The sequence below is a fragment of the Colius striatus genome, chromosome 2 (genome assembly GCF_028858725.1).
Source record: "Colius striatus isolate bColStr4 chromosome 2, bColStr4.1.hap1, whole genome shotgun sequence".
Classification (NCBI taxonomy): domain Eukaryota; kingdom Metazoa; phylum Chordata; class Aves; order Coliiformes; family Coliidae; genus Colius; species Colius striatus.
Window position 1 is genome coordinate 19,313,730 of NC_084760.1, and position 14,597 is coordinate 19,328,326.

The 14,597-nt window shown below is 35.9% G+C and overlaps 1 protein-coding gene across 1 annotated transcript in view; it reads left to right on the forward strand.

The window, feature by feature from the left end:
• Window positions 1–14,597, forward strand: part of EYS (eyes shut homolog) — a 900,402-nt gene that overhangs the window by 481,295 nt on the left and 404,510 nt on the right. The gene's annotated exons all lie outside the window — the stretch shown is intronic.

A 14,597-nucleotide genomic window follows, 5' to 3' on the forward strand; every position in this document is an offset into this window, starting at 1 on the left:
TTTATGGTCATAGAATCACAGAATATTTTGTGTTTGAAAGAGACCTGTAAAGATGATCTAGTCTAACTCTATGCCATGGGCTAGGGACATCATTCACTGGACTGGGCTGATAAAAACCCAGTCCAATCAACATTTCAGTAATGGAGCATCCACAACTTCTCTGAGCAACTCATTCCAGTGTCTCACCACTCTCTTCATAATAAAAGTCTCACTGTATCCAATCTAAATCTACCCTATTTCAGTTTAAAAACAATGTCCCTTATCCTGTTGCTGTAGACCTTGGTAAAAAGTCTTTATCCATCTTTCTTATAAGCTCCCTTTACATATTGAAAGGCTGCTATAAGATCACCCCAGAATCTTTTCTACTCTAGATTGAACAGCTCCAACTCGCTAAGCCTTTCTTCACAGGAGAAGTGTTTCAGCTCTCTGATCATTTTTCTGACCATTCTCTGGACCTATTTCAGCAGGTTCATATCTTTCTCATGCTGGGGAACCCAGAGCTAGATGCAGTGCTCCAGGTCTCACAAGAATGGAACAGAGGGTCTCCTTTGACCCTCTGGCCATGCTTTTTTTTTATGTCACCCAGGATACAATTGACTTCATGGACTGTGGATGTCTACTTTAGCTCATGTCTTGTTTTTCATGTACTAATATCACAGAATCACAGAATCTCAAGGGTTGGAAGGGATCTCAAAAGATCATCTAGCCCAACCCCCCTTGCCAGAGCAGGACCACCTAGAGTAGGTCACACAGGAACTCGTCCAGGTGGGTTTTGAACATCCCCAGAGAAGGAGACTCCACAATCCATCTGGGCAGCTGGTTCCAGTGCTCTGTTACCCTCACAGTGAAGAAATTATTCCTTGTATTTCTTTGGAACCTCTTATGTTTCTGGCTCCATCCTATCCCCTAACCTTTTTCCTCAGAGCTACTCTCAATAGACTGTTCTGATAGTGGGGGGTTGCCTTGACTAAGGTGCAGGACCTTATACTCGGCCTTGTTGTGCTTAATGAGATTAACATGGGCTCATTCCTCAAGCTTGCCAGAGTGCCTCTGGATAGCATCCCCTCTCTCAAGTGAATCAGCTATAGCACTCAACATGTTGTTATCTGCAGCCTTGTTGAGAGCCATTGTCTATATCTCTGATGAAGATATTAAATAGTGTTTGTCTCATGATAACTCAGATATATTATGATTTAGCTTAAACGTCTTAATGCATGTTAAGACAGTCAATATTAGCTTACTTCTGCGGTGGGATGCTACCTGTACAAATTAATCTTCCAAATTAATTAAATTAAATTACTTTAATTTATCACGTCTTCTACTTGGGATCTTACTCCAAATATTATGAGAGTAACTACTTTTCACTTGCTTCTGAGTCCAACATTGGCCATCAGGAGGAGCTGCTCAGGGAATCAGTCAGGAAAACTATAAACAATTAAAATCAAGGTTTTTAGGGTTGCCAAGGTTACAAAAGGCTTTCATGAGTGATGTAAGACTACAATAAGGTAAGTTGATGTGAAATATGTCTGCAGTCCTGCAAAAAGAAGTGTCATACTTGATATAAATTTCTTCTTGAAAGAGATCTGGATAAAAGACTTTTTTCAGCTGAGTGCTTCAAAGTTGATATGCATTAGAAGATAGACATAACTCCCTTTCTTGTCCTTCAACAGCTGCTACCATTCCAAGTAATGTGTACAAGTGGAAACTAGAAACATAAAAAGATGAGTAAGTCAGGTGTCAAATGTGAATATTGCGATGCGAGTGCTACCTTTTTCTACCATTTCTTCTGCTTGCTTTAAGAAATCTGAACAAAACTCATACAGACAGGAATAGGACTGATACAGAAAATGGAAGAGCAGAATAACTGAAGAATAAGGAAGGGAAAAACAGCTCCTGCTCTAGCAAAACACCACAAACATCCAAATTAACACTGAGTCTGTTACACACTCAGTGTTGAATGGGCAGAAGGAAGGATAAAGCCAACATTGTTTAGAGTGTCCTTGTTTTGTTTATCTGTTTTTGAATGTTTCTATTATTGTAGCTGGTAGAACTGGAAACAGCAAGTAACAGAAAGCATCCATTAATGACTGTTAGGCTGCCTTAAATGCAGGCAGCACTGGCCGCTTCAGCCATGACGTATGTGCTATTTTACCCAGTAGTACAGTGAACAATTCAACTTTTCTTAAATTATATGAGAATCAATTATATGAAAAACCTTATAAGCTTCTTTTTAAAATAAATATGAAAGATACCCTCTGGGATATCCCTTAAATTGTGTGTTATCTGAAATATCTTTCTATCTTCAATTCCTTAGTTTAAAATTAAAATAACTCATTGGAAATGAGAGTGGTGCTGGGAGTTGTAATTTGGTTCTGTTCTGGGCAGACTGCCACTGAATCAAGGCTTCAAGAAAATATTACCACCTGAAAGTATGCCCACCTACCTTCCTCTTTATTTTAGTCTTATTGTTTAGTTTTATTAAAGGAACTGGCTGCCACAACAATTCTATATAAATGAACAAATTAATAACAAAGCTGTTGTTGGGGTTATAGGGGTTTTCAAAAAACAATTCAACCTAACCTATGTGTGGTTGATATAAACGTAACAGGATTCTGAAGACTTTTCATAGCATTTTCCATGTGTCTTGAGAAAGAGAAACTGTTCCACATAACATATTTTTTAATTATATTTAATCCACAGTTGGTTCATCCTCACTTTTGCACCTGTTGGTTCTACACTATCCAGTATATTTGACTTGGGATATAAAGCGTAACAGTAAAAATAATGATTTAAAGAATTGCTTCCTCCCCACTCATTCCTGCATTGAGCCTTTTTTGAATATGCCTTCCAGCTTCTTCCTGCTGACTAGGTTCAGAAGTCATACTATCTAGAGGATTATCTTTGCGATGCTTTCACTCTGATTAAGTAAAAATAATGTCAAGAAACCTTAGGACAGGCTTTACCTTGAATTAAGTTATTGAATATTATAACTTCATTTTACATTTTTCAACACATTATAGTTCATTTGGGTTTTGCAATGTTTTTGTTAAGGAAAACAAACGTAATTTTTGATGTCATTCTGTCTTTGTCATCTACTCTGAGTAGTCTTTTTTCAGGATTTAAAAGTATTTAGTGGTAGATTATTTTGTTGGGTTTAGAAATATGTATGGTCACAAGTAAGTTTGACCCTATTCTTTGATACACAAAGGGAAACTGGTGTTTTTTAAATCTACTTTTTTGAATTATATTTGACTACAGTATTTAGTTCAGAACTCAAGCTTGTTTATCAGCAACTTTCAGAGATTATACTCACAAGATGATACTATGAGCTTTATTTTTGCATTCTAAAGGCAGATAAGAGTGAGTATTTGACAAAAAGAATATCTGATCAGCGGATTATAAAGGATTTTCTTCCAGTTCATGAGGTTTTATTATGAAAACATTCTAATATAAGAATATATCATTATGCTTTTCCTACAAATAAATTGAAATTATTTGTGTTTACTATATCTACCACTCCTTATTTGTGACTATAAATTGATTGTAATGAATGCAATGACAAGTAGTGAAAGGTTATATAATGATCTTCATAGTCCTATATGTATGTGAGAAAAGTTTGATGAACCTTTGATTCTCATTTAACCAAGCATTCACTAGCATTTGTAAAAGGATACAACCTATTACTTGGATACTAATCTAAAGAAGCAAATAATGTTTTTGTAAATGATCATAGTAGTACATCATGTATATCAGCTGATATCCTTGAAATATCTTGTCAAAATCTTTAAAATACATAATTTTTGGACATCTTCAAGTGGTAGAAATTATGGTGGAGGAATTATGAAATCTGTATAATTTAGCCTAATATCTGACATACATAAGGATAAGGGACTATGATTATGACTGAGGATATACTATTTAATATTGATGGAGAGACTTCCACAAAAACTGTTAGCAACTTAGGGTTTTTTTTTTTCATTCTTGTGATTCTTAATGAGAATCACAAGAAGTGAATGTCACTTCGCAAGACGAGACATTTGGCACTTAGGAAATACTTTCAATTTCTTCTTGTAATTATTTTTCCCTTTTCTTTCTTTCAGTAAAATCATATTTCTCTTGAAAATAGTTACATTGCATTCTTTTATATGTTATCTTTGTTTAATATTTTTCTTACCACAGCTAGAGAAAATGTAGAATGTGTAATTAAAAACCAAAGCTGTCCTACAATCTTGTTTATGTGCTGCTTAGGAACAGATGGTAGAAAAAAATTAAGATTAGTACATTTGTATTCTTGTAGTCTACTGATGAGGAAGCAAAGTTTATATTTTTAAATGTCTTTTTTCCAGTTTGCTTCTATTTTAATTTGCTTGATCTGTGTGAGCACAGTGTCCTACTGGAGCCCAAGGCCTCATAACAATCTAGGGGCTCTTCAGGGATCCAGGAAGGAGATTAAAACAATTCAAGAGTGGAGATGCTGTATGAGCAGAAAACTGGAGTTCAAAAATCATGTTACTCTGTAGCTCTGGCACACAGATTGCACGTTAAGATATGTGATGATTTGCATTAGACTAGGTGTAAAGTAAACAATATACTGTAGTATGAATCAGATTATTGTAGAGGAAGGCTAGAGAGTCTTGAAGGGTAATCTAGGCAACTGTATCTAAAAAAAATGCTGTTTAATTCTGTCATTGAATGTAAAAAGAGTTGATCTGCATGATTTCGAAGAATCCAATTTGTCTGCGTTTTGATAAGTGACAGTGTATTTACATTAAAAGCCACTCCAGTTTACAAATCAAGCAAAATCAGAGACACACAGAATCACAGAAAAAAGTAGATTTCAAGAAACACAACTCAATATGTATTCAGTCACATTTGTAACTCATTGGCCCCATGAGAAATTCTCCTTAGGAGGCAGTAATAATCCAGTGTGCATTTGAGAAATGCATGAATTGCTAAGATGATGGAGTCCACCTTAAAGAAGTGAGACAGAAATTCAGGCATCATAATAGAATAATAGAATTGTAGAATCTAGTTCTTTTTCCTCCAGGCAGCTTTCCAGCCACATGTCTCCAAGCCTGTAGCTTTTTCTGGGGTTGTTGTGGCCCAAGTCCAGGACCTGGCACTTGGCCTTTTTAAAACCCATACAATTGGCTTCAGCTCATCAATCCAGATTGTCCAGATCTCTCTGTAGAGCCTCCCTGCTCTCAAGCAGACCAACACTCCTGCTCGTCTTGATGTTGTCAGCAAACTTACTAAGGGTACACTCAATCCCCTCATCTAGATCATTGATAAAGATGCTAAACAGGACAGATCACAACACTGAGCCCAGGGGAACACCACTGGTGATCAGAAGCCAACTGGATTTAACTCCGTTGACCACTACTCTTTGGATCCAATCATCCAGTTTTTTACCCAGTGAATAGTATCATAGCATTATAGAATGGTAAGGGTTGGAAGGGACCTTTAGAGATCATCTAGTCCAGTCCCCCTGCAGAAGGTCCACCTATATCCATCCAAGCGATGAACAGTCATTTTCTCCAGGAGCATGTTGTGGGAAACAATGTAAAAGGCTTTATTAATGCCTTCATAAACAACATCCACAATGTTTCCCTCATCCACTAAGCACATCGCCTTGGCATAGGAGGAGATCAGGCAGGACTTGCCTTTTATGAAACCATGCTGACTGCTCCTCATTATCTGGTTGTCCAGTTCATATCATATAATGGCACACAAAATTATCTGCTCTATAACCTCCCACAGCACTGGGAACAGACTGATAGGCCTGTAGTTCTCAGGATCCTTCTTTTTTCTTGCAGATGGGGGTCACATTTGTCAACCTCTAGTCCGCTGGGTCCTCTACGGTGAGCCAAGACTGATGGTAGATGATGGAAAGTGTCTTGGTGAACAATTCTGCCAGTTCCCTCAACACCCTTGGGTGGATTCCATCTGGCCTCATAGACCTGTGTGTGTCTAAGTGGTGTAATGGATCTGTATCTATTTCCCATGTACTCATTTTCATTCTGATATAGAAATTCGAGAGTAACAAATTACATATTTTTTTTTAAAGAAAGGTTAATTTTCATTTGATTACCTCTTTTTTTTTTTCATGTTTTGACACTCAGGTACAAAGAATTCCACTGATTTTACTCTATCTCTTGCTTATATATAAGTCTGAACACGAAGCAGTCATATTAAAAGACACACTTCAAAGTCATAGGCTTACAAAAATGCTTCTGTTTGCAAGACAGCAGGTTGCACCTACATAAAAGCAGAAGCAGACCAGGCTTGCATAACACTTCTACGTGTTCTTTTGCAGATCACAGAGGAGAATGACTGCTTGTGAAAGAGGTCTGGAAAGTGACCAAGGTCAAGCTTCTAGCAGTTACAGATAGAGTGCAAATACTGGGTCAGAGTTGAATGCACTCACTTTGCACAAAATTCTGTGCTAACCTACATAGCTCACATCTTAAGTATGTTAAAAGTATTTCCTTCCTTGATACAGCAGATATTACAAGATATGTTTAAAATTAGCATATGATTAGAGCTATTGAGAACAGGGAAACTAAGATGGGTTGAATAATAATGATATATCTGGTAAAACTGATCAAAGGCAAAGTTTACATGAATCATGAGAGTGATGGCAGACCTTGTGAGTATAACAGATACAAATCAATACAATAAAACAGAATCAAGAAGTAAAAGTGTCCTGTAATTTCAACATTTTTCAGAAACCTCAGCATTCATATAATTGAATGGAATTTGATTAAGGAGAAAGAAAAGTATTACGGTATTTTGGAATTATTATGAAAGATAGAAAACATTCTTAGCTCTTCTGACAATTGCAGCCAAGAATATGTTGCACTATCATTTTCCGTATGACTTCCTAGTTAAATAGATGATAAAAGAAAATGAGATGCCACCATACATAAGAAGCCATCTTTTAAAATTAAATGTCATTTATTGGTGCTGTATGTTCAATCCTCCATCCCAAAAGCTATAGAACTCTTCTTTGAAGCTGTTCATGTCAACTGCACCTTCACACAATAATCAAAAGTTTCTCCTGTACTTAAAAGACTTAATATGTGGAGTATTTGCACAGCAGTGTACCCCCACTAACCAAAAGAGAAGCTTAGTGGTAAGGTATTCATTTTAAGAATGACTCCAATGTTATGTGCCATGTAACAGAAAAGGCATGGTTCTGTTGGAAGATTCTTAATTGAAATTCTCTGTTTCATGTAGCTGTTGATAGCTTGCAGGATCTGACCAAAGCTGCAGCATATACCTTACGCAGAGTTATGTATTTCTGTTTCTCAGAGCAGACAGATAAATGCAAAAAGAAAGTGATTTTATCATACAAGAATGATTTCAATTCACTGAAGTATCTGAATCTCTTAAAACAGAAAAGTCATAAACCAATCACTTCTCACTTTCATATGTTCTGTGAATATGTACACAGCGCTCTCTTTCTTTCTCTGTCTCCTCTGTATGAAAACAGATGCCCCTCCATTTATGTTTGGATAATGAGATGGCTTCTGCATGGCTTGTTGATTTCATAGTCAACTATTTTGTTCTTTAAATTTTGTGAAGCATGAATATTTTAGGGTTTGCATTGTGTGCATGTATTGGGTTACATGAAAGCATAAGAATGGATGTCCACGTTGAAGCCAAGAACTGTTTGTATGCTATTTCCAATGGTGACCATAAGTGGATTGCAAGGAAAGCGTATGAACAGTGTAGGGTGTTATTTGTTCTTTAGTACTTGCCCATGCTCCTTCCAACAGGGGTTTCCTGGAGCACGTTGTAGTTTATATCAGCAGAAACTGGTGAGTCTCTAAATAAACTTCTCTGAGGAAGGAGCTTTGCCTAGGTAATCTCCAGATGTTCCTGCCAACATCAGCTGTTCTGTGACAATAGCATTCAGCAATTAGACTCGTAGGTCTAGACTGGTGCATGAAAAAAAGTCTCTTTTTAATTTCAAGCACTGCTCCTGCTAGCATTATCTAATGTTCCCTGTTTCTATTGTGTAAAAGGAGGATGAAAAACTGATTTCAAGCCATCTTTTCCCTGCTTTTGTGATCCACTGCCATATTCCCCCATGCTCCTTCATTTCAAGGCTAAAGATTTCTAGGTTTTGCAGTCCTTCCTACTTCAAAAGTAATCCCAGACTTTTTGTCATCCTTGTTGCACCTTTTCAAGGCTTTTTGATATCTACTTTTTTCTTTACTGACATGAAGGGACAAGAAATACACTCAGTAACCAAGCTATGGCCACTCTATACAGTGGCACAATGTTTTCTGTCTCCTTTTCTATTCCTCCCATAATAACAATAACTAAATTTTCGTTGATGCTGAGGGGAGAGGGAACACAAGTGCTTCATTTTTATTCTTAAGTTGGCTCATCACTGAACTTTAGATTCCATGGAGAAGTTGGCTTCTATACTATTTCATGTATAATTAGTTTATCTATAAATATGGATATGAATATTTATGCATTATTTTTCTTTACACTGCATTTCCTCATTTAATCAAAATCCCACTCTGTCAGAGAAATAAGAACAGATAATTACATTGAGGACAATTTCTAACCATGTATTGCATTTTATAATGTTAGATGCTTGTCTCACGATGTGGAAAATACTAACTGTAATACTATCAAAAGAAATAGTATAATTAAAATGCTTATCATGTCCTATATTTCTCTTACTTTCTGGATATGTAATAAAATCATTTGTTTATATACATGTAAACTTCTAACTAACTGGTACTCAACATATTTTTTACACTTTCAAAGAAAAACAAAACTGTAATCAGAAAAATGTTAATATGTTATTGAAGAAAAGGTAATTCTCCAAGTGACTATGATTTTTAATTATTTATAAATATTTTTTAGAAATTTTGTTAAGAAGAAGTTTTGGTGCTCATAGCTTGCACACTTTCCAGTAAGTTGTGCTTAATATATGCCTTATTGCTCCCTTGCTTATTCAGATTGCATCAAATTGATGATGCTTTTTTTGTATGCTATTGTACAAAAGCTGATGGAATATATCGTAACTGTAAAAAGACAATACATCCATTTTAGAGAGATTTCTTCTGTTCCAGCAAATTTACCAGGTCAAGATCACAGGATTCAGGAGTATTTAAGACAAACAAATAATGGCTGTAGGACCTGGAGCTGCTTAGCCTAGAAAAGAAAAGACTAATAGGGGATCCCGTTAACACTTAAAGGGTGGATGTCAGGAGGATGGGGCAACACTTTTTTCTGTAGTCTTCAGTAACAGGACTAGGGGTAATGGAAATAAGCCAGATCACAAAAAGTTCCACTTAAATACAAGGGAAATCTTCTTTGCTGTAAAAGTGATGGAGCCCTGGCACAGATTCCCCAGGGAGGTTGCAGTGTCTGTCTCTAGAGGTTTTCAAACCTACCTGGATGCATTCCTTGCGACCTGATCAGAGTGAACCTGCTTTACCAAGGAGATGGACTAGATGAATCATTTTAAATACCTAGAGAGTCATTTTGCCAATTAAATAACAAAACAGAAAATGAAAAAGAAAATTGTAAGAGGCTTTAAAAGTGGAACACGGAGAAAAGGAAGGCATTAAGAAACATTCCAAACCTCTATAATTTAATGGCTAAGTATTCTGTCTTGTTGCATTTTACTAGTGGTATTTGCAATGGTAGTACTACATCTAGTAAAAATTACCCACTTTCCTTACCATTTAAACTTTTATAATTCAACAGTAAAGTGCAATCTGCTAGAGAACTAGCATTGTCTAAATAATTGCAGACAGTAGTGTCTGGAAATGAGACACTAAAAACTAGTAGGAAAAAACCACACCCAAGAGCTAAACACAAATCTAGTACAAATCACCCAGCAACCCAGTCTCAAACTAAAGCCATTTTAAAGCTTATACTTGAATGGTTATTACCAATTGTTATATTCTGGGTTTTTTAAGCAAACCTTTTAAAAACTCATTGCCTGAAAGCACATAGGATGCTTTCACTTTACTTTTCTTTTTCTCTATAAATTCTTTTCTGAATTCAGAAACAGAAACCAAACAAGAACAGTTTCTAGGAATCACATTCAAGTCTCCATTATACAAGATTTAGTGACTGAAGAGTTGGGCATTTTCACGTAACAGAATATTTTTTTTCTAGCCACATATAGAGAATATTGAATTCAACATTACCCAACACATACAATTCCAAATAGAATCCAACACCTTGAACAAGATTTAAAATTTTACAGTGCTTTAAGATGTAACAAATTGTCTTTTTCTTCAGAATTCTATATGAAATACTATAACATGCTACATAAGTGATTCACACATACATTGCCTTTGATATTTTTGCTGTTACTGTCTTCAAACTTGATATTTGTGGCATTCTTATGTTTTCTTTCTATAATGTATATTCTGAGTGCATATACATAAATGGCAAATGTCTTGCTAACAGCAGCTTTGACTTTTTATACTAATTGTTGACAAAACTAATGATAAATTTATCACAAACCTTACAAAGTAATTTTAGAAAGATTCCTATATTTGATTAGAGAATTAATTGTATTAATAATAAAATCTTTATTAAATTAACAAGTTATATAATAGTTGAAACATTTAATATTTTATAGCTTAAAAACTTTTTGCATTTTATAAACATGGGAAACATTACTACCTTGTGTCTTGAGTGACAATCCACAAATTAAAAAAAGGACTATACATCATATGAGTTTATGTTATATCAATTCTTATATCTATATATACATACATAATTTATAATATATAGTTCCATATCTATGGAACCGCATGTAATCGGAGAACAACAATACTCTAAGGTTTAGTATCTATCATATGAAAACCACTAACTCAGATAGGAAGACACGGTTTACTGGAATTCTTGAGAGTATTCTGTAAGAATTAAATGAACGTGCTCAATAGTGTACAATACAAAACAGTCTCAACAAGGATAAAAATGTAGGGAAAAATATTATTTCTTATTTTAAAATACAGATAGATGTATTAGCGCTTCCATTTGCCTGTAAAAGAATGGCTTTTTCTAAATGATATTCGCTTGTCCGTAAACTTTAGTCACATAAAGAACTTGAAAGACAGTATATTTCAAGTCAGTGTACAACACAACAATATTTCCACATGTTTTGATTAATTAATTGGTTAGTTGGTTGGTTTTTAAAGGATAATTATTGAAAAAATTACAATGTAACTTATGTCTATTTGGCTTAGTTGTACCCTGCATGTAAAATGTGAGAAAACAAAGTAGGGTTGGGAAAAGAAGGTAATTCACTGTAGCTTTATTTTTAGCACAAGCAATTTTACATTATCATTCAGATGTACAGATTGTTTCTTACTTTTTAGAGAGTAGTGTGGGCAAGGGAAAGGAAAAAGGAAAAGAGGGCACTATTCTGGCAAGTTAGTAATTTTTGAAGCCCAAAATTTATTTCTTTTTTCCCATCTAAGCTCTGAATTAAAAATGGACATTTTATAATTAGTCTCCAAGGGAGCCATACCATTTTTGACAAGTGCACGTGTGGGCAGTACTCAGGAATGTAGTTAGTTATACCTGGTAATTTTACTTTAAATTTATAAATAAGCATATATAAATTGTCCTGGTTTCAGCCAGAATAGAGGGGTTTTTTTTTCCTAGTATGTTTTTTGAACAGTAAAATCTCTTCATTTATTATGTTTGAGGTTTTTTTTTTTTTTCATTATCAAGCAACCATTTCCTATTTATAATCCTTCCAGCTATTTAGCGATGTTTGATACAAAGCTTAGAAAAGGGTAAAGAGTTTTTTTATATCACAATATTGTAAAGTTTAAGCTAGATTTCTATCACTTTTAGGGCTGTTTTATAAGTCTATTGATAACAACTTAAATTTGTTTTGTGTCATGTTTTTTAAATCTCTCAATATTTTCCAATATCTGCAGCTGGTTAGATTCAGAAATTGAGATGGGACTCTAGGTGTTACATTGTGAGCACTGAAGTCATCTTAGTATGACAAACTCTTAAAATAACAGAATGATAGGAAGCTTGTGCAATGCCTTAATTGTATTATTTGAAGTATTTTCTCTAGAGAGGTAGAATGAACTAGGAAAAAATGAGAAACATCTGATTTTCACTTTAGTTCTTGCCAAATTTGGAAAACTAAATGAGTTTTAATTAAATTAAATTTCTAGATTATTGATGCTCACTCCAGCAATCTACAGGCTTTTTTCCTGAAATTCTCTCTAATGAGAAGACTACTAATCCTGTTACATTAAACATTGTTTAGGATGTCTCTATTAAATGCTGGTTGAAAATAAGAAAGCAGTACACATTCAGTTTTTCATAAAGGGCAATACCATTAGCAACTATCTCTATTTTAATTTGTTTTGAAGAAGAGTATAATTTTTATTTATAATGTTAACAAAATAGACTTTTAAAAAGTTGCCCCTTGACAAAAATTGTCTGACATACTCTTTCTTCCCTGCTTCAAAGGGAAATGTGCTTTAGCCACTAGTAATGACTTATTTTGTTCATTGATTCACTTGTATCAATAAGTTTGTGTTATATCAATTCTTATACGTATACATACATAATTTATAACATATAGTTCCATATCCATTTGAGACAAATTTCTTCAAGTTGCTGCACATAATGAGAACAGCAATGCTAAAGGTTTATTATCTAGTAGTGGCCTACAACTCATTGAATTACAACAAATATCAGACAGTCATTTTATGTGACTATAAACCTGGATTTTGTCTGACTTCTTCTATATTTCTGAACTACATTTTAATAATCTTATTTTCATAGTATAATAATTTTAAAATAAATAAACAAAATCAACAACATCCTCATAAACAATTACATTTTCTGACTTATTAGAAAAAAAATCTGGAAAAGGCTGTTGAAAAGCTCCTTCTAGAGTAAGCTGTTTTACTTTCAGAAATTAAGCATTAACATATGCATTCTTTTGAACTGCAATTTGCTTTCAAGATTTCTGTTTTATATGTAGCAGTTCTCACATAAGGGAAGTTAACATGAGTGATTTTATCTCTGTAATCATACCTTCAGACTAGATATCAAAATTCTGATTGTCTTTAGTTAGGTTTTTACTTTATTAGTTTCAGGAGAAGATTTTAAATATGAGATAACATATGGATACAAATAAATTTGATAATAACTAGTAGATTGTTCAGACTGAAACATAGAATCATAGAATCATAGAATCATAGAATGGTAGGGGTTGGAAGGGACTCCCAGAGATCATCTAGTCCAACCTCTCTGCAGAAGTGGGTTCACCTATATCAGGTCTCATAGGAACATGTGCAGGCTGGTCCTGAAGACCTCAAAGGAAGGAGACTCCACAACCCCTCTGAGCAGCCTGTGCCAGGGCTCCCTCACTCCTACAGTAAAATAGTTTTTTCTTATGTTTAAGTGGAACTTTTTGTGTTCCAGCTTCATCCCATTACCCTTTGTCCTGTTACTATCTACTATACAAAAGACAGATGTCCCAACCTCCTGACACTCACTCTTTAGATATTTATAAATGTTAATAAGATCACCCCTCAATCTCCTCTTCTCCAGACTAAACAGCTCCAGTTCTCACAGCCTTTCCTCATATGAAAGATGTTCTATACCCCTGATCATCTTGGTGGCCCTGTGCTGGACTCTCTCCAGCACTTCCCTGTCCCTCTTGAGCTGGGCAGCCCAGAACTGGACACAGGACTCCAGATGAGGCCTCACCAGGGCAGAGAAGAAGGGGAGCAGAACCTCCCTCGACCTGCTGGCTACACTCTTCTTGATGCATCCCAGGATGCCATTGGCCTTCTTGGCCACGAGGGCACATTGCTGGCTCATGTTTAGCTTATTATCAATCAGGACTCTCAGGTCTCTCTCTGCAGAGCTACTCTCCAGTAGGTCAGTCCCCAGCCTGTACTGGTGCATGGGGTTGTTCCTTCCCAGGTTTAGGACTCTGCACTTGTCCTTGTTGAACCTCACGAGGTTCCTCTCTGCCCAACTCTCAAGCCGGTTGAGATCCTGCTGAATGGCAGCACAGCCTTCTGGGGAATCAGCCAGTCCTCCCAGTTTGGTATCATCAGGGAACTTGCTGAGGGTACACTCTGTCCCCTCATCCAGGTCATTGATGAAGATGTTGAACAAGACTGGGACCAGAACCAGTCCTGGTGGAACTCCACTGGCCACAGGCCTCCAACTCAACTCTGTGCCATTGATCACCACCCTCTGGGCTCTGTCATTCAGCCAGCTCTGGATCCACCTCACTGTCCACTCATCCAAGCCACACTGCCTGAGCATTCTGATGAGGATGTTGTGGGAGACAGTGTCAAAAGCCTTGCTGAAGTCAAGGTAGATGACATCTGCTGCTCTACCCTCATCTAGCCAGCTGGTTATGCACTCACAGAAGGCTGTGTCAGGTTGGTCAAACAGGATTTCCCCTTGGTGAAACCATTTTGACTCCCTCTGATAACCATCTTATCCTTCATATGTTCAGTGATAACATTCAGGATGAGTTGTTCCATCACTTTTCCAGGGTTGGAGGTGAGGCTGAGCAGCCTGTAGTTTCCTGGGTCGTCCTTCCTACC